Below are 6,000 nucleotides of genomic sequence, written 5' to 3' on the forward strand. Positions count from 1 at the left end.
TCAAGTAGAGGCAGTACGGTAGCTTTAATCAATTCCAAACGGAACATAGGAGGGAAGCAGTGCTTGTGTCGATATAGAAAACCAATTTTAATTTTTGTCTTTTTCCCAATATAATCAATGTGATCTTCAAAATTCAGTTTTGAATCCAGGATGACCCCAAGATACTTATAGATCTTGACTTGCTCTATTTGATCATTATTTAAGGTATGTAATTGGGGAAAAATAACTTCCCGCTTTAGTCCTGGTGAGAAGCATAGCACCTTGGTTTTGGCAGGATTTAGGACTAGTTTAAGAGCAACTAGCTGATGTTGTAGTTTGTTGAAATCACTCTGGAGCTTAGCAATCACGTCATCCGGAGAGCGGCCAGCAGTAATTAGTACCGTGTCATCTGCAAAAAGATTTACCCTGGAATAATCCAGTTCAGTGCCCAAGTCATTTACATAAAGAGAAAACAAGAGGGGGCCGAGAATGGAACCCTGTGGAACCCCTTTTGTTATCTTAACACTGTTTGACCTCCAACCATCTGTGAATAGAGTTTGGGTGCGAGAAAAGAGGTAATTTTTTAACCATTTTACTGTGTTTTCGGAAAAACCGAGGCAACTTATTTTACTAAGCAGGATGTTGTGGTCTACTGTATCAAAAGCTTTGGACAAGTCAAGAAAAAGACAGGCGCAGTACTGCTTATTATCAAGGCTACTGTAAATGTGATTCAGAGAGTCTAATGCAGCAGATGTGGTGCTGTATTTTTTTCGGAACCCAGATTGTTTTAGATGTAATAGATTGTTGGCGGACAGGAAACTGCTAATTTGGTAGGTCAATAATTTTTCAAAAATTTTCATCAACGGGGACAAAATTGAGATAGGTCGGTAGTTATTTGGATCATCTTTAGGGCCCCCTTTGTGAAGTGGACGAACATAGGAATGTTTCCATTCTAGAGGAACTGATGCTTCTTTGATGGACAGGTTGAAAATATGGGCTATAGGTTTGTATATTAGGTGACCAACAGTTAGTAGAGCAAAGACGGGAATACTATCTGCTCCGGTAGAGGAGGACCCTTTGAGGTAGGACAGTTGTTTCAGAACATTACTTTCGTGGATTGGCTGAAAACTAAATTCGCTTAATGTTTGGACAGGAGTGTAGGAATTTGCATGAGCAGGGGTGACTCCCAATACATTATCAAATAGGGTACCAGCTTCAGAAAAATGAAGGTTAAAATTGTCAACTATTTTTTGGGGATCTGAAAAATATTCCCGATTTCGGTTAAGCTGAACGGGCAGATGATCTGTTTTGGATGCCTTTTCGATACATTTGATTGTTTTCCAGAAAATCCTGGCATTTCCATGAGATTCAAGGAGAGTGGAAGAGAAGTAGTTATTTTTTGCATGCCGTATTTTTTTGACGCATCTATTCCTTAAAATCCTGTATTCTAGCCAGTCATTGACCAAATTACTTTTCTGAGCACATGCCCAAGCCTTGTCCCTAGTTTTCATGAGCTTTGTAATCACAGGATCAAACCATGGTGGACGGTTGCCTTTAGTTTTAAATTTAACCAACGGAGCATGTTTGTTAAGAATTTGGAGAAACGTGTACCTGAAGGTCTCCCAAGCCGTAGTCAGGTTTGGAATATCACAGACCTTGTCAATATCCGAGTGAAGCACATCATTAGTAAATGCCTGAGTGCTGAAGTGTCTCATGGAGTGCTTCTCAACCAATTTAGGGGGGGCTTTGGGTCTGGCTGATGATCTCACCCCAAAAATGAAGGAGTGATCACTAAGGTTATTACCTAGAACACCAGTCAGTGCGAAATTGTGAGGGGCATTTGTCAATAGGACGTCAAGCAGAGATGACTGTCCCGGATTTTTTAGGTTGGGTCTTGTGGGGACATTTATTAATTGAAACAGGTTAAATTCATCTGCAAAATTTGTGGCCACGGCCGGCGGGTTTAGCCAATTCCAATTTAGATCACCCACTAAAACTATTTCACCTTTAGGGAGGCCCCCAAGAAGCTCTCTCAGTGCAGATGCAGCTTCAACATCCTTCCCACTAGGCGGTCTATAGCAGCACACTACCAATATGTGTTGATTATTAGGGAGAGTTATTCTGAGAGCCAGACCTTCAAAGCAACATTTTTTAAACAAGGAGTGAGCTGGTGAACATGCAATAGTATTACGAACATAGATGGCAATTCCACCTCCTTTAGATCCTCGGTCAAGCCGAAAAAGATTGTAGTTGTCAATCGTAATCTGCAAGTCATTGACGGCAGGAGTGAGAAATGTTTCTGTTAGGCAAAATATGTCCGGGTCAAGATTTGCTACTTCTAGTTTTAGTTGACTTAATTTAATCAAAAGCCCTCTGATGTTGACATGTAGAACACCAACACCTTTTCTGCCAGAAAAATCTACAGAATTATATGAGTTCTTTACATTTGGTCCAGGATGAAGCTCAATACCACCCAGAAATAAGAAAAGTAGAATTAATAGTTTGCACAGGTATTTTCTGTGAAAGGATGAAGAGCGACGAACCTTGGACGAATAGCAGCAGCTCGCAGATGGTGTTATTTTTAAGAGCAGAATGAAGTTTGGAAGGAGTGCTGGTGAAGTAATGGGACAAAGATAGGGTTTAAAAGGATATAATGATGGAGTGTAGAAGTGTCTATAAGTTGTTTCATTAGCAGGTGTAGTTGCAAATTTAGCAATAAGTATTGACGCGAAGTAACGCGGGTAGCCATTTGTAGAGTTGAGTGTGGCACTAGATATGGCCGGGAGGGACAGTAGTAAGATACACAGCAGGTGAATTGACATCTTTAAAACACTAAATTTAAACACACACACAGCTCACTCACACGCAGCTCACCCTCACCCACTCTCACGCACAGCCCACACCCATGCAGCACAACGCACACGTGGCCGCACACGCCGCCGCCATCTTGCTGCTGTTGTTGTTGCAGCTGCTGTTGTTGTTGCAGCTGCTGTTGTTGCTGCAGCTGCTGCTGCTGTTGTTGTTGCAGCTGCTGCTGTTGCTGCTGCAGCTGCTGCTGTTGTTGCTGCAGCTGCTGCTGTTGCTGCAGCTGCTGCTGTTGTTGCTGCAGCTGCTGCTGTTGTTGATGCAGCTGCTGTTGTTGCTGCAGCTGCTGCTGTTGTTGCTGCAGCTGCTGCTGTTGTTGCTGCAGCTGCTGCTGTTGTTGCTGCTGCTGCTGCAGCTGCTGCTGTTGTTGCTGCAGCTGCTGCTGTTGCTGCTGCAGCTGCTGCTGTTGCTGCTGCAGCTGCTGCTGCTGTTGCTGCTGCAGCTGCTGCTGTTGCTGTTGCTGCTGCAGCTGCTGCTGTTGTTGCTGCAGCTGCTGTTGTTGCTGCTGCTGCTGTTGTTGCTGCAGCTGCTGCTGTTGCTGCAGCTGCTGTTGTTGCTGCAGCTGCTGCTGTTGTTGCTGCAGCTGCTGCTGTTGCTGCAGCTGCTGCTGTTGTTGCTGCAGCTGCTGTTGTTGCTGCAGCTGCTGCTGTTGTTGCTGCAGCTGCTGCTGCTGTTGCTGCTGCAGCTGCTGCTGTTGCTGCTGCTGCCGCTGCTGTTGTTGCTGCAGCTGCTGCAGCTGCTGCTGTTGTTGCAGCTGCTGCTGTTGCTGCAGCTGCTGTTGCTGCAGCTGCTGCTGTTGCTGCAGCTGCTGTTGCTGCAGCTGCTGCTGCTGTTGCTGCAGCTGCTGTTGTTGCTGCAGCTGCTGCTGCTGCTGCTGCAGCTGCTGCTGTTGCTGCAGCTGCTGCTGCTGTTGCTGCAGCTGCTGCTGTTGTTGCTGCAGCTGCTGTTGTTGCTGCAGCTGCTGCTGTTGTTGCTGCAGCTGCTGCTGCTGTCGCTGCTGCAGCTGCTGCTGTTGTTGCTGCAGCTGCTGCTGTTGTTGCTGCAGCTGCTGTTGTTGCTGCAGCTGCTGCTGCTGTTGTTGCAGCTGCTGTTGTTGTTGTAGCTGCTGCTGTTGTTGCTGCTGCAGCAGCTGCTGTTGTTGCTGCAGCTGCTGCTGCTGTTGTTGCTGCAGCTGCTGTTGTTGCTGCAGCTGCTGCTGCTGTTGTTGCTGCTGCTGTTGCTGCAGCTGCTGCTGTTGCTGCTGCAGCTGCTGCTGTTGCTGCTGCAGCTGTTGCTGCAGCTGCTGCTGCTGCTGTTGCTGCAGCTGCTGCTGTTGTTGCTGCAGCTGCTGCTGTTGCTGCTGCTGTTGCTGCTGCAGCTGCTGCTGCAGCTGCTGTTGCTGCAGCTGCTGTTGTTGTTGTTGCAGCTGCTGTTGTTGTAGCTGCTGTAGCAGCTGCAGCCGACCCAACTGCAGTTGCAGGAGTCATACACGAAGCAGCAGCAGCTGTGTGTACTACAGCAGAGCAGCAGCGGCCGTGCGGCCTGGAGGCGCCGAGGCTGAATAGTTGCGTGATATGGACGTGGAGAGACGAGATGTTTGGCCCATCAGCTTCATTGTTCTGCTTCCATTTACGAGCGCCCTCCACGTAGGCCTCGACGTAGGCCCCCACGTGGGCCCCCACGTGGGCCCCGACGTAGGCCTCGAAGTAGGCCCCGACGTAGGCCCCGACGTAGGCCTCTATGTAGGCCCCCGTGGGCCCCGACGTAGGCCTCGACGTAGGCCTCTATGTAGGCCTCCACGTAGGCCTCGACGTAGGCCCCGACGTAGGCCTCGAAGTAGGCCTCGATGTAAGCCTCTATGTAGGCCTCGACGTAGGCCCCGACGTAGGCCTCGAAGTAGGCCTCGATGTAAGCCCCGACGTAGGCCCCGACGTAGGCCTCGATGTGTGATAGTGTAGTGATGTACACTCGTGTGTGAAAAACTAACGTAATTAGTTAGTGGAGGCGTTATACGATAGATCACAGTGTATTAAAAAAGTATAACTGACGAATTGTTTTGGGTTAATTTAAAAAAAAAATGCAATGATTCGATCTCAAATCGAATCGTTTTTTTAACAATGGTGGATAACATACACACTTACATATATAACAGTAATAATTACATCGTAACTACATATATAACAGTCGGTAAAGTCACGTTGAAGGGAAATAATAAAATAATAAAAATATAAAACAATAAAAATTCTCACGACGTTTTGTCTGCAACACAAGCAATCATCATCAGGTGTGAAATCCACAGAAAGAAAATTTGAAAAAAAAAAATTCTCCTACAACATCAGAGTGCAGCGCCACATTAAATACGCACTACAGGGATTCATCTTCTTGGTTCTTTCGGTAGTCACGTAGAAGGGAAGTAATAAAATAATAAAAATAAAACATAATGAAATAATTCTCACGACGTTTCGGCTACAACGCAAGCAGCCGTCTTCACCTGAAGACGGCTGCTACGTGACTTTACCGAAAGAACCAAGAAGATTGTTGGATCGCGGAAGAGCGCGTTTCGGGGGGGGTGGGGGGGTGTCCACCTTCTGGAGTCCACGAGAGTCGAGTCAAGGTAGTAGTAGTGGTGGTAGTAGTTGTGGTAGTTGTTGTTGTTGCTGGGCGATGTCCCAGCGCCTCTTCCCACCAAGGCGACCTCCTCGCGTGTGTGTGTGTTCACACTGTGTGTGTGTTCACACTGTGTGTGTGTGTGCACGTGCACATACTGCGTGGGTATGTTCACACTGTGGGGGGCACAGTAATCTCAGTCGACCAATGGCATCTTTTCACCAATGTATTATTTTCAAACTTTTTTATTTTATTTATTATTGTTCATTTTCTATCTGCGTGACTTTACCAAAAGAGCCAATATGGTAGCACATGCTCTGCTTTTTGCAGAGGTTCAAGGTTAAAATAAGTTCTAGATACACAGAGATCCATAGATTAGCACCGTTGGTTACATATAGTTTGAAAGACGTTCAACGTACACACAGAGAGCGAGAGATTAGCACGGTTGGCTATGTATGGTGTGAAAAAAGTTCCAGATACACACACAGACTCGGAGCAAGTTTGAGTCGCGTGTAGTCGTGGGCTCGTGGAAATTGAACAGGCGCGTGTTGCTACTGACAGTAGTTGAAT

The sequence above is a fragment of the Lethenteron reissneri genome, chromosome 26 (assembly GCF_015708825.2).
Source record: "Lethenteron reissneri isolate LAM-NWPU_2019-01 chromosome 26, ASM1570882v1, whole genome shotgun sequence".
NCBI lineage: Eukaryota > Metazoa > Chordata > Hyperoartia > Petromyzontiformes > Petromyzontidae > Lethenteron > Lethenteron reissneri.